The 25,457-nt window shown below is 42.7% G+C and overlaps 2 long non-coding RNA genes across 5 annotated transcripts in view; both read left to right on the top strand.

Moving 5' to 3' along the window:
- LOC125183257 (uncharacterized) overlaps positions 1-24,978 on the top strand; it is a 121,149-nt gene extending 96,171 nt beyond the window's left edge. For 2 of the 4 annotated variants that reach the window (XR_010825731.1, XR_010825728.1), the window contains 2 exons: positions 18,475-18,623; positions 24,841-24,978. This is a non-coding gene — a long non-coding RNA (uncharacterized lncRNA). Of the gene's footprint in view, positions 1-18,474; positions 18,624-22,653; positions 22,791-24,840 lie in introns of those variants that run through there. The other 2 variants (XR_010825730.1, XR_007164986.2) reach the window with 2 other exon arrangements.
- On the top strand, positions 5,627-10,745 carry LOC125183259 (uncharacterized). Its single transcript, XR_007164991.2, has 4 exons — positions 5,627-6,262; positions 7,808-7,897; positions 8,057-8,235; positions 8,795-10,745. It is a non-coding gene; the product is annotated as an uncharacterized lncRNA (long non-coding RNA).
- Positions 24,979-25,457: the final 479 nt, after the last annotated feature.

Below are 25,457 nucleotides of genomic sequence, written 5' to 3'. Positions count from 1 at the left end.
GGAATGGAAAATTGCACCTTTAGAATAATTGAGCCATCTTTTTATTCTAAAACCAATAGTGGAGAGGGAAGCTAATCAGATACTCCTGCATGAATCATACTTGCTTAAAATATGATCATTGCCTAGGTTCATCTGAGCTACAGTGTGAGTTTCCTGCTGCCCTTCTGGGTGAATACTGACTGCGTTGTGCTGCGGTGAACGAGCTCGTCTCCGAGCACTAAGCCCAGAGGTGGTACCTGGCTCCATCAAAGTCACCGGCAAAACTCCTGCTGACTGCGGGGGACCTGGGAAACCACCACACATAACTGAACAGACTCATGCTGGGGAATATTTACCTTTATCATTAGAGTCCTGAGAACTTTTCCAGAATGCCTTACTCACGGGGAGACACTTTTCGTGGAGGGAAGGCTGTTTATTCCAAGTTAACTGTTTGTGAATGTCTGTCGAACCCACAAAGATCAAATTATGGGAGATGTACTGTAGTTTGTTTGTGTACTTTCTGCTCCAACTGTCTGCATAACAGCAAGATTTACACATGGTTTTCCATTGTTGGTATTTTATTTATGCCACAATTTTGAGCTGATAATTTAAAAGCCAGTATCTTTTGAAAGTATTACTTAAATAGATCATATGGTTCTCTGTGGGGAGTTTCTTTTTGTCCCTTTCAAGAAGAATGGCCTTGTAGTTGGAAAGTGCAATTGAAAGGAATGGTTTCGATGAAAGGGAGAGAGAGAAAAAACAATGTGCTTTACTATTCTGTGATATTGCAAAACAAACAAACACAAAAAGCCTTTATAAATAATGGTTATAGTTGCCTGAGCAATAGGTATTTGGATGCTTGCCTGGTGCTTCTTGTCCGTGAATAGCTGGTACATACTTAGGAGGACAGGAGCTTTGCACGCCACGTATGTGCACGCCAGCTCCAGTTCCTGTTCTCTCCGAACAGAAGACAGCTGCCAGGCTGGGGACCTGCGGGGAGAAGCTGCCTGGGCTGTAGGGGGAGCAGAGTCTGTCCTGTCCTTGCCAAGTGAGAGGTATTACAGGGCGATTGTAGTCTGAAGCGTGGTGCGGAGTGCTGTGAATTCCTTCTGAGAACAGGGAGCTGCTGTTGGCCATTCCTTGGCAGCCGCTTGTCCCTGTTGTGAACCTGAGGGGAATCTCCAAGTGCCTCCTGGCCGTGCCTGGAAAGCAAATGTCAAATATTTTGCCATTAATTGTAAATAATTGCCTCTTGGGACTCTTGAGCTGGGATGGCTGTGTACCAGCCTGGTGCAATGTTCTCTGACTTCTGCATTTCTGTACTTAGCAGTAGAGCTGGGTGCAAGTGGCATAAGACCTGCCATGAAAATCGGCTCAGCTCTGACTGCATGCTTGCATTCAGACATGCCTAGGGCCTGCCTTCTTTCTCAGAAGCTTTGAGCACTTGCTTGACAAATTGGTTTCAGCTCTTTGCTCTGTTCTAATTTTAAATCCATTTGTCTAGGAAAACAAACAGAAAAACCAACCAAACGGAAACCGAAACAAAAAAGCCTGAACCCATCTTTCTTTGTCTGCCCCCCATCTCCCTGTGAGGTGCACAGCTTAGGGGCTGTCCAGTCTTCCCTGGCTGCTGCCAGCGTGTGGAGAGCTCTGGTCCCCCAGCAGCTGGGGGAGAAGAGGTGCCATGGGTCCCACAGAGGAACACCCTATCGGGGCTTCTGGCACGGGGTTTCGATCGCCCCTGGGGGCGCCTGTCTTTCCCCATGGCATGTGATTAGCCTGCGCTGCTCGCTGTTACATCACAGGTGTGGTTGTGATGAGACCTGCCACTGGTCAGAGAGGTCCATGCTGTGCTCTTAATTTTGGTCATCAAACTGCTACAGATCTGCTTGGGAATGTTTTGTCATAATGTCACGCTCACTGCTAAACTGTTCCAGGGCTTCTGTCCGTAACCGAGGATGTGCACAGGAGTGGCAGTCACTTGGAGGGGTCTCCGTGAGCGGTGTCGTGGAACAGTATGGAAGAGTGAGCTTCAAAATGATTTCTTAATGGCATCAAGGTTTTGGGATGGCCTTTTTTAAAAGAACTTGATGAAGAAATTAATTATGGGAAAAGTAGACTATAGTGCTCTCATTTGGCAGATTTCAGTCTTGTTTATATCTGAAGCATACTGAACTGGATGGAAGACAATATCAATAACCCCATCCCTTGTGTGAAAACATTAAAAATGTATTTAGAAGAAGCAGAGTTATGCAGCTGTTACCTGTTACCTGGGCATATTGTAGAAGTCTGGATTTCTCTGTACATGCATGATATGGGGATTATATTATTTCTGTTTTAATATTAGAAAAACTTAAAAAGTGATTGCCCAACTTAGAGCTCTGACTGTGTAACCTATTGCTTGTATACCTTCCTCTCACACAATGTTGCTGAAGTGCATTTGTTTTTTTTCCCCAAAAGGAAAAACAATCTTACTGTGTTTTAAACCACCGTGAAATGTCCATTTTGTTATTTAAAAGTAGAACAGCCCTATAATCTCCAGAATAAAAAATTAGTTAATAGAGGAAAGGCAGATGGTGATAAAGAAAAGCTTGGCGGGGAGCGGGGAGATCTGAGGCCTTACAGAGAGTCTTGTGCAGCATGTTTGAGGGATGTCTGTGCGTACATGGCCTTGTTCCTTTGTCCCTTGAATCGTTGCAGTTCATAGCCCTCATGAGCATGGTGAACCTCAATGACTTTTAGTGTAAAATAAGAAATTATTTTCCTGGTGTCACTTGGGAATGTGAATTTATTACGAGTCTCAGATCTTTCTTTTCTTCTTTTGTAACTCATTTCAGGGAGGGAGGCTCCGCCTAACAAAATGGAAGTGTTCATTTAAAATTATTTTTCTTCTTTCCTCTGCTGCCATGGCTGGTCTGTAGCTATTAACAATAGAAAAAGAACAGATAAAAACAAGACGAGCTTCCACATGGGGAGAAAATTGAAGAAAATGAGGGTCTTGCCTTTGGTAAAGTAGAAAGATGTACCATGCTTAGAGTTTGTTTCATGTAACTAACACATCTGGGGTGGCTGGTTTTTAATTTATGTGTTTATATTCTTAGTATATGCAGTAATCGTTTCAGCTTGCATTTCTGAACTTCCTGTTCCTTGCAGAATCAGCATAGCTTTGCCAGAGTCTGTAGTCAGAGAGCCTATTAGATGTTACTCTCACTTTTCTTGGTGAGTACAGAACTGCAGAGTTAATACTCCAGTGCTGCTTATGCCTGGTGTTGACAGAAGAATCGAATCATTACAAAACTTTTCTACGTGAAAAGTCCTGATGTCGAGTTCAGCAACATGTATAGGGTCACTTTCAATATCATTCTGCATTTTCTTTTCCCTCTTAATCTGCTTCTAAAATTGCCCTGGAAAACAGGTGGCATTTGTAATCCACTTAACTCATCTCTGCACCAAGCAACCCATAAAGAGATAATGAAATTAAATATCTCTTTGGCCATTAGGACAAATAATAAATGGCTCTGGCTTGACTAAGGAACAACATTGATCAGAACTGCTCAAGAGCAGCTAGGGAGACAAAGTCCTTTAGAAGCAAATACCTCTTGAAGACTGCTGAGGGGCAAGACAAATTCTCCAGGGCTGCCTGCTTTCAGGGTGCATAGCCTGTTTGATCGCTGAGCTGTGCAGGCTGGTGTGATGCGGATACATAAATCTTAATGCGGCTTCTTTCCATCCCCTTTGTTACAGATAATGACCCCAGGGATATTTAGTTTAAAGAAAAGTCATTTAAAAAGGGAGGCTTGATCAAGGTAGACAAACTGGGTCTTCAGTGGGCACAAATTGAAATACAGCTAATTCCATTTAATCATAAGAAAAAAGGAACTATTTTACTGTAAGGGTGATGAAATGCTCGCACAGGTTGCTCAGAGAGGTTATGGAGTCTCCATCAGTGGAGATATTTGACACCCAACAGGAGATGGTCCTGAGCAGGCTGCTGGGGGTCACCCTGCTTTGTCCAGACAATTTCCAGAGGGGAAGTGACTCTAAATCATCTAAATCTGTGAAAAGACGATGGGCGTAAAAAAAAGGTGAGTCTTTTTTTTTTTTTTTTAATAACAAGGTGAACCAGACACATGAGAAGTCTAATGTTTAAGTACTAATGCTTCCCTTCTGTGTTTTTTTTTGGCCCCAAGGAGTTTGGAACAGTGCAGGAGCTTGAAGGGAGAAAGCACCAGCAAGTCTGGGATTTCTTTCTGTGTGCAGCTCCTTTCGTGCTTGCACATGCCTACAGTGCTGGCTGCTAGTATAAAAACTGGGTTAATTAGCTTATTCAGTCATGGTTATACAAATCTATGTGTGGTCCATGTATTCTCTGCTCCTAGAAATAAAACAAGGCTCCTGCAAATTCTGCTCAAGAAAAAAGGACAGAACAAAAAAGTAAAAGAAGGGTCTTTTGGAATCACCTAGCAGCACACATTCATTCTGGGCATATCCTTGGCTCAGCAGGCGGCATTATTTACTGGCCAAAGAACATTGCTCAGCATAGCTGAGGACATTCCAAGCTAAGGACATTCCAAATCAGAAAAAAAAAAAAAAAAGTAATAATGAAGTCTTCACTGACTATGTAGCTCTTCTTCTTAATTCATTGTTCACAGTAGGTGGAGAAGATTGAAATTATGGCGGTGATTAAAAATAAGCAGACAGAAACTTAGCGAAGTAGTTTGGAAGTTCGAGAAATATCCAGTCCTAACTGGGACAAGTCTGAACCGAAGAGCAGCCCCGCGCTCTGCACTCCGAACAAGCCTGCTGGGGGCTGGCTCCGGCTGCTCTGCAGCCGCCTTTCAGCTTGTGTTGGTCGGTGGGGAAGGCGAGGGAGCAAGCCAAGGCTTCAGTCAGCTTCAGTGGGTGGGCGAACAGCGAGCCAGCTGCAACGCCTTCCTGTAACCATGCAGGCTGCATTAAAATGTGTCTTGGAATGTAATCAGAGATTAACGATCCATTGTCTGCTTGTCTCAGAAAGGCTCGTGAAATAGCCTGCGCGGAGTGACGAGGTCTTGGTCTTTTGAGATGGGCACTGAGGTTTCAGACTCCTTGTGTCTGGTTTTCGGTGGATGCAAAAATTCATTCCCCTTTGGGTAGTCAGAGCAGGCAGTTGTACTGCTGTTACCTACTGAATGGTTAACACAGTTCTGTAGAAATTGCCATAAAACCTCAAAAATTAAAAAGAACACGATTCTTCCAGTGAAGTTATTTTTTTAAAAAAAAATCCATATCACAGGGTACTATTCATAAAATTACACATGATCAGGGCTGCCCTTTCAAAATAAAACTAAATAACAGCTATAGAAATATAACCGAAATATAATATATATTTTATATATTATAATATATTATAACCAAAATATAATATAACCATGTACAACTGAATAACTGGTTCAGTATTGTGTGTCAATTACCTGTCCTCTCCCTTCAAAGACGGCGGGGAGTGTGGGAGATTGCTGGGACTGTCAGTCTGGTGTTCTGGAGGAAGTTGACATCAAACAAATACACAACATCTGCAAAAGCCAGATGCACATCTTCTGCCAGCCCTTCCTAACAGGACATATCTGAAGGGGAAGAGCTTGTCTGCGGCTCATGGTCTGTGAAAGCTCTGCATGTTGGCGAGGTCAAGGCTGCTGCATCTAGTCCTGCTGTGCTCCGTCAGCAGAGGCCTCTGGCAAAACCCAGGTCAGGAAGTCATCTCTTGAGGCGATATCATATACTCATGGTTAAAGGCCCTTGACATCAGTGTTGCCCGTGTCAGTGCGTAGAGGTGAGGGTGTGCTCAGGTGCACTCACTCGGGACCAACTTGCTTCAAGTGCTTAACTCCTTTTAAGACCTGGAGTAAAGGTGCGGTGAGTTCTTTGTACCATTGTGACCTCAGTTTGTCGGCCCCGATACAACGTGTGGTTTCTCTTGATTCCTCCAGTAGTGTGCACACGTTGCCACTGACACCTATTCCTTATGCAACACACGGAGCCTTTTTCAACTACAGAATATTACACTGCAACTAAACTTAAGTTCTCCCATTAATCTCAGGTTTAGAATTCATGATGACAAATCTTATTTAAGGACCCGTGTAAATTTTGACATTAATCATTCCCTAGCACTTTGACTTAAATATGGGAGCTCTCTGCAATGCCAGACCTCAGAATTGTGCTACAATATATTTTTCAGTTGCTTTTATCGCAGCAATTTGTCTTAACCTGTCGCAGATCATTTTCTCTGAACACACAGAAACTGTCGGTAATGACTGTATAGGTCTTTACTCTGTGACTGCAGAATGACAAGTTTCAATTGCTAGTGTTTTGTTGAAAAGCTTGAGAATACTGTAAAATGCATTAATTTCTCCCTGATAGGCTGCAACTTGTGATCTCTAAATAGGGGAATGCTTTGATGCCATGCAATAAGCTGCTACTGCTTTTCTTCATTTGATAATTATCCTACAGAATGCTGAACAGGAGAAAAATATGACTTATTTCTTGTAAAGTCTGGGACTTCCCAAACTTTCTTTTCTCATTTTTTTTACACTGTAAGGTTTCAGTTGTTCATAGTCTGAATAGGCAAAGTTTTTTCCAGTACTGCAAGAACTTCTGTGCTCCCAGTCTTCCTTAGCTCCCTCCTTCTAAAAACTGCGTTTGGGAAGTGCCCCAGTAAAGTGGCACCTGCCTTCTCTCACTGATGGCATCTCAACATCAATTAAGCAGAACACTAATCATCATGGCATGTTCTATCCTGCTGTTCCTATTTGCTTCAGACTGCAAACTCCCATGAAAAGTATTTGACGTCTCTTAATTTCTTCCATTGCCATTGTTGCTTAGGTTCATGGACTACCGAAATCCAGCTGTGAAGGACAATTTTATCCGAACATGAATTACTTTTAATTTCTAGATTTTAATGAGGTGGTTAATTACTTATGACCGTATTGTATCATTGGTGACATTTCAATTTTTAAGATAATTACACAAGCATGTGAAGCTAAAGAATTATTCTTTCCAGTTCTGTAAGTCTTGTTGTTGTAACACAGATATGAAATAGAGCTCATAATTCTGAACACTTGGATTTCCATAAGTTAAATAACCACTGATTGGTTAGTGAAGTTATCTAATATTTCCAGAGGGACTCATGGTAACATAAAATGGATTGTCTTACATCTGACCGTACTTGAGAAGGCAGAGCAAACCTGTATTGAATTTGTTTATCTGTAATCGGGACTTTTAATTTGGCTTCACGGAATGCTGTTTTTTTGGCTAAATTCCATTAGCTACAAACTGTCTAAAGCCAGATAGTGGCAAATAGAAATGGGAGCCATAAAAATAAACCAAAAAAGCCAACCCCACATCATAACAACTCTCCCCCTCACCCCAGTTTTGGTATATTGACCAGGTAGCCTTGCAAGGCGAGCTATTTCCCATATGGGCAGGACAGGGTATATCCATGTCGTTAGGGAGCAGCGTATGCTAACCACATGGCCATGTACGTGTGTTGGTTTTCTAACACTAATGTTTTGGTGGCTGTTCTCTACAGCTGTTTTAAGCTTGTGACATGGCAGTTCAGAAGAGAGACTCTATTTGTTACATGCTTGACGTAGATGCCCCCATGTTCTCAGTCTGTATAAGGTTTAAGAGATGCAGGCCTCTGAATTTCGACACTAAAGTGACCCCGAGGTGCTGAGGGCTCGATGCAAGGCCAGTGACCTGCCTTCCTTCCTGGCTACCTGTTACTTCTCCCCTGTTGTGCTGTTGACTGTTTCAAGACACTTGCCTACCTAATTCTCCTCCTCCAAAATAGATGGATTGCTCTGAATTGGCGTCCCTTGGGTCATGGCTCGACTGTGGGATTATCGATCCACTTCAGGGAGGGCCTGGTAACGTCAGCCAGGTGAGGGAGAGCGCCCCTGGTCTTGATTGCAGTGTTCATGCTGTAATTCACATCCTGGGTGTGTAAGCTTTGGTGGTGGGTGCGGGACAAAACATTGCAAAACTGGAGTCAAATGCAATTGAGGCTTCTATCGTGATGTCTTCTCTTGTTTCATTTCAGTGTGTTCCTGTTCTTGATTTCCACTCAGATCAATGTGCTTGTAGTGGCTGGAAGTGCAATGCTGGTAGGCTGAAGAACTGGAAGTGCACTAACACGGGCTCTCCTGTCATGGGCAGGAATCAGTCTGAATATGTATACGCTGTGGTTTTAGGCAAGAAATGCATAGAAAAGGCTTGACAGTAAGTTTTTAAACCTCCCCTTCCCCTTCTGGGTGATGAATTCCTCATATAGCTTATTAACTCTTCTATTTAACAACTGCTATTTTATTACGAAGTGCCTTTTAGTGAGGGTGCTGCACCCACAGCAAGTGTTGGCAGCGGGGGGTCACACTTCCCCCCTGCATATGCAAATTACAAGTTTCTAGAAGGAATTCTCTGAAGTCTTTGGTTGCTCTTTTCTAGTCCAGGCATAATTCACTTTATCTCACTTAATGTTGGTTACCCTTAAGACTGATTTCTGAAGAAAGCCAGCCTCGTTGTATTATGCATGTCCTGTCTACTCACAGCTTCAGATTCTGCTGACAGATTTTAACAAAGCTAGGTTCTAGGTTGTGGTGTCAAATTTAATGAAAATTGACAGTGATGAAGAGAGAATTAGGATTATCTAAACTGTGGGAAAGATTTCAAGTTTTGTTAGGAGAGCAGCCTTGAAGAAAGAGAAAAATGAAAACCACATAAGAAATTGGATTTTATTATTCTGGTGTTCATGGAATAATTTTACTTTTTATTTCACCTGCAGAACACCTTGACTTCTAGAGAAATCTTGGACTGGCATTACTGGTGTGAAATTAAATATCCCTAGTCATTGAATAAAGGCCTTTCTAGTCTTCCTTTTTCTGCTACAGTCTCATGGCTCTGCTTCAAACTATTGCCTCTGAAACCAAATCCTTAAGGTTACTTATTCCTTCATCTGACTGCTTGAGATGATCACCAAATACTTGCTGTACCTGCCAGTTATGCAGAATGCAGAACTCCTGCATTCTGCATGGAGCGACAATGACAATTCACTCGATACGTGCTATCAAACAGCCACCAGATGCCAAGGACCATCCATCACTTGTGACTTGGGCTGTGTTTAAATCCATAACCTTGAGCGTAATGAGCGTGTTGTCTGTGAGTATGTTTTAATCTGGTATGCTCTGGGAGACGTGCAGTTCATCTCCTACATTCTCGGTATTATTGCTTGAATTTGGGGCTTAGCCAAATAGAACTGCTAAGAAATATAGGAAAATACTATTTGGTCCTATTCCATTCTTTCTCCTTCAGTATTCACATACTAATAAGCACTGAAATCTTGTTTGCTGCTGTTGCTGCAATACCTGTCCCTCACTACAGTGTCAGAGAAAGCATTTCTCCTAATCCACAGTGTAGGTGTGTGTGGACAAGAGGGTTTCCTCATCTCTTCTTTGGAGGAGTTGTAGGATATGTGTGTGTGCCTATGAGAGCAGCAGGCAGGAAGGTAAAGACAGGAGCTACAGAAGAAAATGCCTAACCAGATTTCCTGGTTAGAAAAGGATGGGAGTGGAAGGGGAAAAAAAAAAAAAGAAAAACAAAAAAGAAAAACAAGCATATATATTTTATATATATATATGTTTTTTTTTGATTCCTTCTGCATTCAGGGAAGTGGACTTTGTTCTTCAGGATGTGTAGCCTCAAGAGTGTCTTTACCGTTTATCAGTCCTAAAGGAGTGTGATATTGTGGATGGAAAGCTTTGGTTATAGCAGACTAAGTGGTTGAAATCTAGCTTAATTCCTTTCCACACAATAGCAGGGTGCAGTAGTAAAATGCCTTGGGATTGAGGTGAGCACAGAGTTTTAACTCCAGACTCACGTTAAGAGCTAAAACCTTGGGTGCATGACTTTGCCTCAGCTGGAGAGGACAGCAGACTCCACCAGCTGCATAATCTACAGACTGCTCTCTCCTTTAGATCCCCCTGATAATAACTGAGCTGAGATGCATTTTATTTTGCTAGTCAGTTTTACAGTCTATAAGCTATTAATTGTAAATTGGGTTCTTCTGAAAAGCAGTGCTCTTCATACAAGCTTGCTTAATATTCAGTTGTGCCATCTGTTTTGTAGTAGCGCTTTGCTCTTCTGTGCATACTGAGTGCTGCCGAGATTTTTACTAACAAAAAACCCAACAACGAGAGATGGACAGTCCGGCGTGCAGGGTAATGAGAGCAGATCATAGATGCAATTTGCATGAATGTCAGCCAAAGATTCCTGCCTTTATCACAAATTCTGGCACGGCCTGCTTGTTGCAGCCCTTTGGTTCTGATAATGCTTCTGATTCTTCTCTTTTCTAGTGTCAATTTGTTATTTCCGCATCAGATTTTCCTGTTCTGATCCTGAATCAGCGTGCATACACAGACTGGCAGACCTGGGATTGGGAGGTGGTTGTTAGGAAGTGATCCTGCAGCAACACGTTCGTTGTTCTTATGTTCCTTGCAGCTGAATTTATGGTTCTGTTTGCGTGTGAATGGCAGAACCATGTTACTCTGGAACTGTTATAAGTATGAATGCTGTATATGAACAAGTGCTTTGCAAAAGACAGAGTGTTTCAACAGGGATCCATTTGTATGTGCAGCGAGACTTGTGTGGTGACAGCTCAACCAGACTGTAGTAAGTTTCTGTGCAAGACAGGTGCCACAGTACAGCAGAAGGACAGCATTTTGAACTCCTACTGCTCCTGCCTTGCTGCTGTTACTGTTTTGATTTCTGTTTGTGAAGAGGCCATGTAGAATTATAAAGTTATTTTGTTTGGAAAGGCCCTTGCAGATGATCCAGTCCTACCCCCTGCACAAAGCAGGGCTGACCTCAGTTGGGTGGTGCTGGTCAGGGCCTTGGCAAGCTTCCCGTATCTCCAGAGGTGGAGATCCTTCAGCTTCCCTAGGGCCCGTACCTGTGGTTAACCACTCCCCTCATGCAGTCTTCCCTGAGAGATCACATCCTGATCTTTCTCTCCTTTTTGGATGGCAAAGTTAGTTCTTTTTCATTTCTTTGCCTCTTCACGTGCATGGCTTTCCTATGTATTGCTGTCTTACATCTGTTGTTGAGTGGTCCTTTGCTTACAGCCTGAGCTGTACCTCTAGGGCCGTAGCGATCTGAGTGCAGCAGGTGGGTACAGGAACTTCTGCACCCAAGACCTACAGTGTTGACTTCAGCTCGTGGTGTGTGAGCCTGCTGAGGACTGTGGATGCTGATGTCAGCACCTGAACCCGGTGCTGGGACGTTTTACCCTACCTTGCACAGTAGCAGAATCGATCAGTCACCTGCCTTTCCAGTGATCGTAAGTTTTGTCAGGGTATCTTCTCTTGAATGTCTTTTGTTTAGAAGTATTACAATGGAACACTTGTTGTTATTATAAAATGAGACAGTCGCTATTTTTGTGCTTCACCAGCTCAAGTAAAGACTTGTACAAATCTTTCTATGCCGTGAGAAGGACACTTCACTGTTTTCTTTCTCTTGGGAGGGAGCAAGAAATGGAAATGAAACTAAATTTTCACAGAAAAATGTGTATGAAAAATTAAAATTGGTAATTAATTTGGAACCTGGAATTCTGATGCATTGATCTGACTAAAGTAAGTTTCTCATGATGTAGTGTAATATTAAATGGAATTGTTTTCTAGTGACAAATTGCCTACAGGAGCCTGTACTTCAGGATTTTTTTGTCCCTGTGGGTTTGGTGCTGTGTCTGAACAATAGTGCTCATCTCACCTCAAAATCTGCATTGTAGTGATAGATTTTTTTTTTTTTTTATCTTCTAGGGGGCTAGCAAGGGGTGAGCTGCCTCCGGGAGAAAGCTGTGTTGTTTTTTTTTGTTTGAGTATTGGACCCATAATGTAATGGTTTTGTTACAGTGATGTAAAATAAAATGCTTGGGGCAGTTGTTTTCTGTTTGGTTTTCAGACAGGCCTTTCCAACTCTAAAAGCACCAATTCCTTTAGAGCTTGCAATGGAAAATTTTTGCTTTTTACAGAAGAAAAGGACAAACTCTTATGTTCAGGACGAGATAAAAGTCTTTGTTTTTACCAAAAAATGATTCATTGGGAAAATTGCCAGCTATCTCAATTGACACACCATAGAAGGTTCTCCCAGCTTTACAGGCTTATCTAGATCTGTTAGAGTGGAAAACCAACAGTATTTTAAGGTGGTTGTTTCCATTTCTACTACAGACTTTGTCTGAACTTTGTAAAGTTGTAGTGGTTTTCTAAAGTTTCTATCTGTAAAGTAATGCAGCGATAACTCCCACCGTCTTGCCTAAATTCTTGTGTCCAGACTTGAAACAGCACTGAGAACAGTGGGTGTCAAACACTGCTGGGTCCTCTCTAGGCCCTGAAATGCGAGTGGTGAGTGATGCATAATGTGCATTTTGCGCTTAAATGGCTGAGACTGAACTTGAATCCCAGCTGTCAGAACAACTGGGGATGCAGGTAGGTTGAACAGAGCCCAACCGGTGCAGGAGCAGGTACAACACCTCGTAAGCATAACCAAGTGGCAAATCAGTTTGAATATTTTCAGTGAACTGTCAACACAAGGTCTGCAAGCACGAGTTATTTGTGAATAATTTTGTGTAATGAATACATTGCAGAATTTCACAAAATGTTCAAAGAGAGATGAAAGGTGAAATGCAGTGAATAAATTATTCATAACAAATTACTCACTAAGCTCTATTCATCACTGAGATGAGACAGAATTATTGACTGGACATGGAAACAAAATTTCATTTCAGAGAGATGATATTAAAATACCGGTATGTTAGTGTAATTATGCTGTGACCGTAAAGACTTTACTATTCTGCAGTAAACCAGGCCTTGGGTACTGCTGCAAGATTGATATTCTCCAGGACTAGTCCACAGGATTTTTCCTTTAGCTACATAATAGAATTAGGTACTCTATTGATCTGTTCCCATACTGAGACAAATTTTTGTTTGTTTTCTTTGCTGATAATTTGCTAAAAGGCAAATACTGTGCTCAGGTAGATGGGGTGGTGGGACTGGAGGTGGGATAGATGTTAGTATTACCCACCCTTCCTTGTGCTTGGATGGCAGCTTGAAGTGTCTTAAATGTTCCTGTGGTATGAGAAGGAAATTAGCTTCTCTCATCACATGGATTTTCAATATGCAAGCATTTGGGTTTTGCTTCAGCTGCAAGTACTAGCACAGACGTGTAAATAATCTTTTGGCCATCAGGTTAGGTAACAGTTAAAATGTTATCTCCTGCACTACTTCCATAGCCTCTAGGACCAGTGGAACTAAGTGTGTATCATGTATGTATATTCACATTTTTTCAGCCCAGGGGATGCGTCCTTAGTCAGCTCCTTAGGTTTTTGAAACGTTTTCATCTTGATGTGCTGCTTAAGCTACAAAACATTAATATTAATATGTCTGCCGCAGCCTGCACGTGGTTATTTATTATTAACATGCCGGTATTGCACCAGGTCCTGTATGAAATTGATGTGTCATTGTGTTAGGAGATGAATCGGTACAAAAAGACTTTGCATTTCCTCCAGTTGTACTGTGTGGTACTCTGTGTCCATGGGCTATTAACGTTGCAGTCCTGTTAAGCCATTAGTGAACTCAGGCATAAATTCTTCTTCTTCCCTTACTTGTTTGTCCGTCTCTATGTTGTGAACCCCTCGATGCAGGGGCTGTCTGCGTGTGATCAGAGCCATTCGCTGCACGGAAGGTCTGCTGCAAACGACGAGTGCCCGGGGGCACGGAAGGGGATGGTAGTTCCTCCTTTGAACTGCTCGCCCTGGGCATGGAGCATGAGATAAAATAAATGAGGTGCCTGCCTAAGTTAGCACAACAAATCCAGTGTTCGAGTCAGTCCAAACAGTTCACCATTTCAGATCAGGACTTGAAAACACTTGAGTACTTTCAGCTCTCCTTAGCTGTCCTGGGCTTATTTTCCAAATCACATAATAGAAGGGCTGTTCAGCCCTTGCAGATGAGCACTTATTGGTTTGTACTGGAAGGCCCAATTTGTTCCACCCCAGTTAAAGAAGTTGGCCTGAAAACAGGAAAGGGTCACATGCAGACTTTGAGCAGCAGCATTTTTGATGCTGCTGTACTAGCTGTAGCCTTGGCTTTGGTTACTGAATTGCTCTCACTTATTACTTAGAGAGAGTCTTCCAGCAAAAAGGGAGGCTTTTCAAAATGCTAATAAAAGCATTAGTGCTCCATCATCATCATCTTGCAGAAAACAATGTCTAGATCAATCTATCTCCTTCTAAATCTTTAGAGAAACAAAATTTAAACTCATTTTGCCAAGGCCAAATGTCAATCATAAGAAAAAATCTATATGAAATTTTAATTGCAAGATGTTCAGTGCAAATTTAATGAGTGAAATAAGAGATCTGAGAATTCAAGCATGCTCAGCTCATGCATAATGTTGACTTAAATTGGCTCTCTAGAGGTGCAGGGAATTGCGTTTTTAGAATTTACACACTGATAGAGCAAATGTACTGGGCCCTGCAGGTTAAGGTCATAAATCAGAATCACTTAACTGCCTTTGAGTGATTGCTACAGACTATAATGGTTGGGAGAACTGGCTTCAGCTACAAGTGATTACTCTGCTTGGATTATTGAAATGCTACTCAATATTCATAAATCAGTGATCATTAATCCCCCAAATAGTTCCTGTCAGCTTTCTAAATAAATTTCCTGCTAGCTAATTGAGATTGAAGGAGACTAGCATGCTCTGGTTCAGAATTAGGACAAATGAACTGCTTTGCCTACCTAGGATCAGAACCACATCTTTGGGGGAAATTGAACCGTACTGCGTACATGTGCGGCTGCTAAAATTGTGACATTTAAGCTGTTAACTGGAGAAGCCTTCCTTAGTAGGTTTTGCCCTCACGAGTTACAATGATTGTAAGAAGACTTCTTTATTTTTTTTCTGATGAAGGTATTTGTGATGTGCCACGCATCAAAAGCATCTGAATTGCATCTGTGGCATTTATCACCATGTGGAGGGCAAATTCGTGACAGACAAAGAACTGCAACCCTGGAACTGCATTGATGGGGAGATGACAACAAGCATCTTACAACAACAGCTGAAATTAAAATGTGTACCTCTGGGATGTAATTGGAACGTTTTGGCTCTGCAGAAGTCCTTGCTAGCTGCACGTGTTAGCTTTGTTTAATTTTGTTTGCCACTGAAACTGCTCATACCTGAGCATGTAGAGAATCTTATGGGTGGCATCACTACTGGTCTTACTTTTCTCCTACTAGAATAGGAGACATCAGGGACTGCAGACTTCAAATACCCAAGTTCTCTGAAAGTAGAGGTTTGAACTGATCCAAAACCTGTGTGAATGGTTGTGTCTGTGGGTCCCACAGAAGGACTCAGTGCCATTTATGTGTAACAGCTGAGAGACACGGCTTGTTCCTTCTGTACAGAATCGTGCAAATGGCCCAAACGTATCTGAAAAATATTGTCTAGGACATCCCCAGCACGGTCCCTGTGGCTGGATTTTTGCTGACTTTCCTGAAGAAATAATTATGCTGTGCCGATGCTGTAGGCAGAGAATTGACTAGAAACACCCAGGTTGGAAAACACCTTCAAGATCACCAAGGGCAACCATCAACCTGACCTGCAGAGGTCCTCTGCGATCCTCTGAAGGGGTCCAGGTCGAGCTCGGCCCGTTTCAGGCCCCACAGTAGCCTCAGGGACCTTACCCACAGGAGACCCCGTTGTTCTGTGGCTCAGGTGCTCACAGAACTCCTGGTTTTTGTCTTGCCCTGTTGAAATGTTGTTGTTGCCATGGGCTTGGAGAGCATGTTTTTTATGGTTTTTTTTTTTAAATAACTGTGTAAGTGCTGCTCTCTGTCATTGTTTCCTTCTTCTCTGCTGTTCATTTCAGTTATGCGCATGCTTCTTTTAAGGAAAAAAAAAAGAAATAGCAAGGAAACTCTTTTTTTAAGACAGCATTTAGTTGAAGGGCAGTAGATAAATTAAAATGGTGTTTATAGGTGCTAGCACTGGCAGTGATGCTATTCAATTCTCATGACAATGTATTATATCAAAAGTCACTGAAGAAAGGAAAGATGCTGGTTCCTTGTAATTATCTCAGAATATCTCTTGTTAATGGGATTTATGAGAAGATGAACTTGAGAGGCAGGTTTTTTTTTTTTTTTAATTTCTTTTTTTAAATGGAAGACTTAAACCAGAACTGATGCGTATCGAGATTCCTTTCATATCAGGACTACCAGAGCTCCAGGCAAACTCTAATTGTATCAAAAAGCCATACTTAATTTGACAAAGAGGAATTATTTTTGAAACCTGTATGGAAGGATTAAATCATGTACTTACAAGTAAGTGTACTTCCGTGGCTGCTGCAATGCATCCTGTTACTGCTGTCAACACTGGCACAGATGTTAACAGAAGTCCTCTAACTGAAATTAGTACTGTGTTTAAAGTTGAGGATGCGATGAAGCAATTTGGGACAAAAATCTCATCTTCTGTCTCTGCCTCCTTGCTGTTCCATCTGAATTCTCCTGAAGCCTTCCCGAGCTGGCAGCTGTGCAGCAATGTAAGTGGTTGTGCCAGTAGGCAGTCACACCTTGGGGTGGAGCGTACAGGAGCGTGCACGCTCCTGGAACTGCCATCAGCTGTGCTCCCAAACACGCTTTGACATCCAGGCAATCAAAGCTGCAGCTTCTTGTGCTGCAAATGTATTTGCTTCTTATTACAGGCGCTTCCACATGGCGAAAGATCCTAGAAATGCTTGTATGTTATAGTGTATCATTAGTTAATCACTTCGCTTGGTGTTAGAGTTTGGTTAGTGATAAGCTGTAAACACTCCGGTAATCTCCGTTAAGCTTCTTGAGTCAGAGACTGACAAATGCGTTGAGATTGCTGCCTCCTTCAGGATCGTTTTAGCAGGCACTTAGGAAGCACTGCTTCACTGGCAGGATTATCCTGGGAGTGGAGAAGCCCCCTTTGATACCTGGTGCTGGTAATGGAAATTAACTTGGTGCTATTAAGGAGCTCCTCCAGACCTGAACTGAGGATTCAGCTGCATCAGTTGTAGTTCACGTGCAGCTAAAGCTGCTTTAAACTTCGGTTTGCAACTGAAATACAAAGCAAGAGACGCCTGGTAGGCAGAGAGCGCGGAGCCAGCACGTGGGGAGTTATTTATTTCTCCTGCGGGTGCTGTCGAGATGTAGCTCGGCGTGTCACAGTCTGTAAAATTCTTCTGCAGTGCACTGTGATTTAATTTCTTTTCTTTAAAACCATGTTGTTGTATCTGAGCAGGCCTCTGTGGCTGCTGCTTGAAATAGAAATAAGCTGGTGATAACTTCTTTACTAGAGCCAGCTTGGGGTTGTGCTGGGGATGGGCCTCGCTTGCTTTGCTGTGTGGGAAGCACGCAGCATGTCGTCTGCATCTCTCTTCCCCAGGTAAGGCAGGGGGACACTTGGAGGTAACGAGCTTCCTCCAGGCAGGCCTCAGTGGCTTTGTTTTTGACGTGGAAGAGGTAAGCAGGCAGGTAGCGATGTGTAGAGGCTCCTTCCGCTCAAGGAGCACCATTGTTGGGTTTCTTTCTAAGCTTGGCTTCACAGACGTGAGAGCAGAAGGTGAAGGTGCAGCATACCTGAACAGAAACGGGATGGAAGAACTGCCGAGTGCTTTGCTCATTTTCTGGGTGGCCTGGATGCCATTTGGATCTCCGAGACCTGTCAGAAGACAGAGCAGAGCATCGCACCTGAGCTATGCAAGGGCAGCCAGCCGGTAGGAAATGGAGCTCGATTCACCCGACTGTGGTGTGTGGTGTTGAGCACTGTTCTCCTTCCTACTTTCTGTTTTGGTACAAAGTCAGGATCCATTTAACGTCTCCTGTCCCCCCCTCCCTTACACCCTGTTCAGTCCCACTGTGTGCCAAGGCAAGGAAGCAACAATGGTTTATTTGTTCGCTTTTCAACCTTGTTTTAAAGCATGCTTATACTTGGTTGGAACAGAGGAGAGGACAAAAATGACAATGTCATTGCAAAGACTACCCAGATGTTTGTCTGCACTCAGTTTTCCATATGGATAGCCCCAAACTGCTGGTTGCAATTATTTATTTTTCAGCCTTTTTGTACACCTGCAGCTGAGGACTTCGTTATTTTTATTTCCATTGCTGTGCCTTCAATTCTTAATTCCTTCTGCTGTTGCAGTGTTTTTTCTCCAAGAACAAACTTACTGGTTCTGTAGAGCTTGGCATCAAAAGGGAGCACGCACTAAGCTGAAACAATGATGTTCTCGTGTCTGCATTTTTCATGTTGATTTACCAGGGCTTCCTTTTTATACTGTAAGAACTGATTGTGAAATGATAAATAGCCAAACCTTGTTGTGTCTCATTAATAGTCTAATCCCATTGTCATGTCAGATCCTCTAATCTTGATCCAAATTTTGTCTGTTGATCTAATTAGGTTTTTCATTTATTCCTGGCAAATTTCTGGCTCTTGGAGTTGCTGGGCTGGCTCTTGAGACTGATGAGGTGGAATGATCCATACGGTTCCTGGTGGCTTTAAACAGAAACATCTGTCAGAAACGAGGAATTTGTTGGCTGAGTTTAGCAGTAAGTAAACTTAAATCTGACAGCACTGCATCTTGCCTCTGAGAGATGTAAGTCAGCAAGAAAAGCTATTAGAGACTGCAGAGCCAGCAGAGATCCTGTCTCTACCAGGGTCTGTGAGAGGCACTGTGCTCTCTGGTAACCTTCACAGCAAAACTAAGGGTCCAGACAGATAATATTGACATATTTTCTTTTTATTGTTCATGTTTCTTCCCCCTCCTTTGTTGGAGCGGATGCTTCAGCAATCACATCTTCTTTGTAGTCTTGCTGCCTAAAGATGAACATTAAAATAAATTGGACTTAAAGTCATCAAGGACTCTTTCTGAAGTGTAAAGCTGTGAGTTTAAATACTGTCCTGTACAGAGATGCTTTCCTGTAAATTAGGATTAAGTTAAGAGCGAAGATGGTTTTGTAAAGTAAAACTGATCTGGAAGGAGGATACACTTCTCTAGTGTGTATGTGAGAACTATGTACATACATATGTGCACACACATACACACAAATAAAACCAACTGCCTGTTTCCTTTTTTCACCTTATGTTGCATTGTGCTAAACAGTATGGTTTTGAGAGAGAAGTTATTTCCTTGGCACTGATTCTACTGCCATTTAAGCCAGGGGCTAAATTTTCCACATTTAAGAGTGGCGTGGAGGCAGTGAGAGCGGAGTTTGTCAGAACGTTTCTTTCCTTAGGCTCCCAAGAGGATATCAGGAGTCACCAGGCAAAGGTCTTTAGCTTCTGGATGTTTATTTTTTATTTTTTAAATTAAATTGTGGACAGAGGCCTGCCCATGAACCTGCAAGGAAATGCAAACCCGGCAGTTTCATTGTAATCTTGTTTGCTGCAGACCCATTACAACACGTTACAGCCATCCGCTGGGGCGGCAGCTCTGCTGGCCTTGCAGCGGCTCTGCTGCTGTTAGCGTAGCGGTGTGGAAGCACCCGCTGAGTGAAGACAAAGACAGGGCTGTAGGAAAAACAAAATGCCGCTCCGCTAGGTTGAGCCACGAAGCGACACCGCGCCTGCTGAGAGCAGAGAGAGGAGCTGCCCGCGTGCGCAGAGCAGGAGCGCTTTGCAGGAGGGTGTAGGCAAGGCAGCTGCCGTGAGGTTGACGAACCTGCTGTCAAAATCCATAATTAAGACTTGTGTATCCGACTGGTCTGCTGCGTGTTGGAGTAGCCACGCTGCGTCTCCTACTAAGCAAAGGCGGGGTGAAGGAAAACCAGGCAGGACCTGCGGTAGGTGAAGCCTGGTCTCTGCGAGATGTTCCAGGCTCGGGAACCTGCCGGTCGTTGCCTCCACCCCATTGGCATGGGGCTGCCTTCCTGTTCCAGCGGGGCATGCGCAGATGGCGTCTCCGTGTGCCTGGCAGCTCTGACCAACGCTTCGCACCTGCCAGGAGCTGGCAGGGTCTGAGGCAGGGTCAGAGGAAGGATCATGCAGAGCACCGGGCTGGGAGCCCCAGCGGCTGACCCTGTGCTGAAGGAGCCCTGGGCTGCGGCGGGGCTGTGCCTGGAGCAGCGCTAGTGAGGATTTTGTTGTCTTCTGAGGTTTCCCCTGGCACCTGGCTTGCAGTTGATTCGTATTGTTCAAGCTGAACGCAACTCCTGAGGATCTTGCACTGATCCTGTATACAAAGAAGAAAAATCATGATAAAATGAGCCAAGCAATGATTTTTTTTAAGTGTTTTCTGGCTATGAGTGCTGTTGATTGCAGTGGTGTATATAGCATATACAGTTTATTCCAGTCCTCAAAACCTACAGATCCATGGGGGAGGTGTTATTTTGCTTTACTTCTTAGCACATACTTCTGCAGAGGGTGTGAATTTTCGAGATAAAAGTGATGTGTGAAGCAAAACTGTGCAGTTAGTTATCTTCCTTTCACTTTGTATGAAAACTTAGGTGTAGCTTGAGTATGAACCTTCAACGTGTCTGCTCTAACTCATGAAGCTGGAAAGTTAGCCTTGGAAAATGGGAAACATGTTTTGTTTTGTTTATTCCATTCCACACAATGCAGGGATTAATCTCTGCTCAGATAAAATTCTTTTGAGCTGAGGTGGCTTAAATTACAAGGACATCAATTCTGGATGAAAATGAGCAAATGCTTTAATGGAAGTAATAGAGTTGGCCAAAATGACTTTAGCGAGAATAAGATTTTCAATGGCACACACTGTGCAGAAGTCTTACTGTGTCTTCCCAGTCCTGTATCCAGAGGCCCAAAGATCCCTGGTTTGACTTAAATGATCTCTAGTTAACAAGCTCCGTTATTGTTTGTACCATGTGTTTCAGTCCAGGCAGTGATTTTTACATCATTCTGCACTAATTAGGCATGTTATCTCTAATCTTGTGTGGCTGTTATGAAATTGGGGAGGAGAACTGGTGGATAATACTTATAGATTCAATATTAGATTCTCTTTAAGTTATCGCTCATGGGAGACTGCACATGCACAAAAAACAGATGTTATTTTAATATGAAGATCAATAAAGCTGCCTTGTTTTTTCTGGTTTTATTCCAGTATTGATGGGATTTGTAAAAGTCTCTTCAAAAACAGCATCCTGCCTGTCTTGGGTTTTCAGTAGGAAGGATGGATCAATTTCTTTGGGATGATTCTGAAAGAGCATAAAACAAACAGATATGATCAGTGGTTCTGAAAACTGAGATTAATCTAAGTATTGATGGCCTCCAACCAGGGCCTCGTATGCTCCTGGAATATGTGCTGTAGCCAGCTGCGAGCTGTGCTCTGGTTAAACACAGTTGGCCCTGAGAAGGGCTGATCCTGGAAACAAAAAGGCCTGGGAGATGCAGGGTTCAGGCTGCTCAACCCTGTCATTCTTCTGACTTGAAACTTGCTCTGCCTTTGACTTCTTAGTGAAAGTTTGTGTATCTAGGGGAAGAGGGAAGGAAATAATAGTAACGTAAAGAGCTAGGGTATTGGGAATAGGAGGGGGGTGACTTTTTAATTAATTTTTCTCTTGGTATGCATGATGGCAAATCTTGCTGTGGAACAACAAGCTACCCTCAGAAATAGAAGGAATAAGAGCATCTGTACCGAGGAGCCCCCAGGATGAGTGTGTGTAGGGAAATAGCTGTTCTCAGTAAAAGGGACCATAATGATTATATTTCTAAAATGATTGAGACTAATAAATGTTGATATGTAAAAAGAAATGATCCTTTTTTATTGGTCCATTGAGGCAGGCTATAATATATTTTTTTTATGTTCAAGCTCTGATCAGAAATTGAAGTGACATATGGAATCGGAATTGAAATACAGCTCCGTGGAATACTTTGTCAGTAGGAAAAAACTGCATATGATAAAGCTGCTGAATTTTTGGCATCAATTACTACACCATCTTGTGAGCACTGTTGAGAAATATTTACATCCAGGTTTCAGCAGCCTTGTGCTCTGAATGAATGGAGAATGTCAGATAACTGCATTTCCCTTTCCTGTTCCAAGTATGTGTGGGTATTCTGCAGGGGTTTTAGTAAATTGAATTGTATTCAGATAGAGTCGTTCCATAGCTCCTTGGAATGATAATTCCTAAGAATGTGAAGTTAGGGTAAGATTCATTTTTCTGGAAGTTTAGAGCTCTTAAGTCTACCAAATTTTCAGGATATTCCACATCTCAGTTCCATTGCGTGCTTGAGGAGTACAAATATCCTCTGGCCTGAACAGGAATAGCCTGAGCGAGGACCCAGGAGACCTTGAGTTCTGATCTCTCCTGGCTGTTACCTGTATTACTGGGGGCTTTTTTTTTTTTTTTTTTTTTTTTTTAAAAAAAAGGAACACTAAGCTGAAAACGCAAGATCTTGCATCCTGTCTACGACTGTGGTCAAATATGTTGGTTGCTAAAATAAAAATCTTGATGTTACACAGTTCTGTCTTGGGTAGCAGTTTCAAATGAAATTCAGCTATATGCCATGACACAAACATCTCGCTTGCTTTCTTATACTGTATTTCAAGAATATGCTTATCTAAATCAGCCCTCCAGGCTTTCTCGGCTTGTAATATCTGATGGAGCCTCCTTTGTCTTCCAGCTTAAACCAGCCTTTAGATTTTGAACCCATTATGATGCCTCGTTATTGCAGCAAACAGACATTCCACGGCTTGAGCCATCTTCCATCCTGACTGCGAAGAGCTGCTGTTATCTCAGTGACCTTTGTTGTGCTGCAGCTGCAGCCCTGTTAAATAAAGTGTGATCTGTTGCCTTATGCAATAATTATTATTTGCATTAGATCTGTCTAGACACTTCACCTACCTTGTTATGGATTAATTCGGAGGAAAGTTGCTGTTCAGCTGCTCACCGTGACAAGGTCATTGCTGCGCACCTTGATGCAGACAGGTAGTTAATATTTCCCTGTCTTTTGAGAAGAGCTTTACTTAATAGATCGCAGAAGTTCTAGAAATTAGTTCTTCCCAGGTATGTATGGTTTGTTGAGCCTCTTCTGTTATTCTTGTCCATTTTTTGTTAACTGAGGCCAGGCTTTACGATCCTCATAGGCTTAGGGTTTGTTCTGAAGATCTTTGAAAGACTTCATAATGGGACTTCCTTTAGGTTGAACAGTTCTTGGTTTTGATATGAGATTCTTACACCTTATATTGTTACGACCTAACTTGCTTTGCTGAATGAGAGCATTAAAAAGCTAAGTAGAAGAGACAGATGACTAAGGACAGAGGTTTGTAAATAAAAAGAAGGTGAAGAGTGACATGTTATCGAGGAAAGTACAGGCAGTGTAAGTTAAGGACGTTAGGTGAAATGGCAGTAGTAGTTGTCTAGATATCAGCATTTTTTATCTGTTTGATTATACCCCAAACAGAAGCTTGCTGTCTTCTTCAGTGTGAAAGAAGTTTCTTCAGTTTCTAGGCATCTCATCCTCCTGCACCACGTGAGATTTCTTTGAAGTGAGTTCAGTCGCTGCAAGGCCCAGCATGGAGATTGGTTCCACTCCATGTGGCATCATGGGCTGTGAGAGGCTCCTGCCCCAGTCCGTTCCTGTGTCCATGGCACAGGTTACCACGGTGGCAAAACAAGTCTGGACTTTCGCTGACTTGAGTCAAAAAAAAACAACAAGCCAACACCAAAAAACAAACCCCAGACTTCACTTTGCAGGTCTTTTCTTCAGCTGGCTTCTTTTCCCACAGAAACTGTAACACCTTGTTGTGCCTGAAGAGTGGTTGCTTTTTTGTGTTTTGTTTTGTAAAGAGGCAAGAACACTTTTGCACAATAAAACTGAATGGGAGTGCTGCTGGACCTGGTGAGATTAGTGTGAAATGTAAACATCTGAGGTGGCTGACTGTTAATAGGCGACAGCCCAGGATTGCCAGTGTGAGGTATTTTGTCCTTAGGTGCCATGTGTGTGCGCCTTGGGTTCCTGCCTGTGACTCAGGACCATGGTGTTGTATCTCACCTGCACAGCCTCAGGGTAGGCAGACGGTCCTACCCCAAAATATTTATGAGAAAGCACACAACAGATGGCCACAGATAGAGATGGAGTGGCAGAGGGAAGCGATGAAGCAGAATTGGTTGCTGTGGCAGTGTGTGCTCTTGCACATCTCCATCCCCTTTGCCCTGAGTGGGCTCCCTGGGCCTCTGACTGTGTCTTACAGAGACGTTGGTGCCAGCAAGAAACGGGGGAACCCCAGAAGTCAAGCAGAGCTCACGACCCTCCTGTTGTCCCTTCATCCTCTCCCTTGCTGTTAAGAGCCCTTTCTCGTCCAGGGTCACTTAAGTACAGAGGCTGGTGGTGTTTTATGGGGAGCTGTCTTTCAAGGGGACGGATGCTTTACAAAGATCCTTTTTTGTTTTTTCCTTCCTACTCTGTCAGGAAAGCTCGTGCCAGTCTCTCTATTCTAAGTTTAAAGTGCCATGTGCTCTGTGCTATTCCAAGCTTTCCTTTTGGCAAGGAGAGAAAAGCAGGCCTGTTATGCTGTAATAATAGTCGCCCTCATTCGCTGAGGATGCCATGTGTCGTGCTTTGGAGCCAAACACATTTCTGATTGTGTGATACCTCAATCTACCACCCAATATTTTCCATGCTCTGAGTTTTAATAAAAGCCATTCCAAGTTGCCTGTATTCCAAACTGTGTGTGTAATCTCTTTATTATGTCTGGCCTGGCTTGCTGGGCACATGAATAAACCTGGCTGTGTGTCATGATGACTGTTTGTATCGCTTGACAATAATTGGAACAGAGTTAAATAAAATCAGTGTTTTGTCTTTCCTTAGGTTGGACTCATCAGCAGATGGGGAATGCTGCCATTCTTTCTTTATTTTTGGCAAGGACCTGTATGGCTCACAGACCCCTGCTATGATGGAAAGAGGTGGTTCAATGAGGTTCAGGGAAGAACTAATAATACGTCATTTACTTCTGTCACACTTGGAATATGGTTTGATTTGATCATTTTAAATGTATTTTTTTTAATCTTAAAGAAACCTGCTTTATTACCTACCTCCTGCCTTGACATCTGTGTAGCAAAATGTGAGCGTTTGGAATATGCAAACTAAAATCAAAGTGTAGAATTCCCTTTGAAGCTTACAGTTTCTAGCTCTTCCTCCCACCCCCACCCCTTTTAATATTCAACATGCTGTAATTTTATTTCTCTGAAATTTTCAGTGTAATTGAAAGAGTGTTGAAGGAACAAAGCAAATATTTACGTTGCACAAATGCCACTTGATGTGATTAGTTAAAAGCAATCTATTTAAAATTTAATATGTGTATTAAATACAGGAGCATGCGTGCATCCACACATGGAGCAGCCAGTGGAATAAATTCAGAATTGAGATAACCTAGAAGTTTCTAGGCTTTGGAGCACAGTACCTGGGAAAAGGTGTTAGACAGTCTG

Source organism: Anser cygnoides, chromosome 18 (assembly GCF_040182565.1).
Source record: "Anser cygnoides isolate HZ-2024a breed goose chromosome 18, Taihu_goose_T2T_genome, whole genome shotgun sequence".
Classification (NCBI taxonomy): Eukaryota; Metazoa; Chordata; class Aves; order Anseriformes; family Anatidae; genus Anser; species Anser cygnoides.
This window is presented reverse-complemented; position numbering and strand designations above follow the sequence as displayed.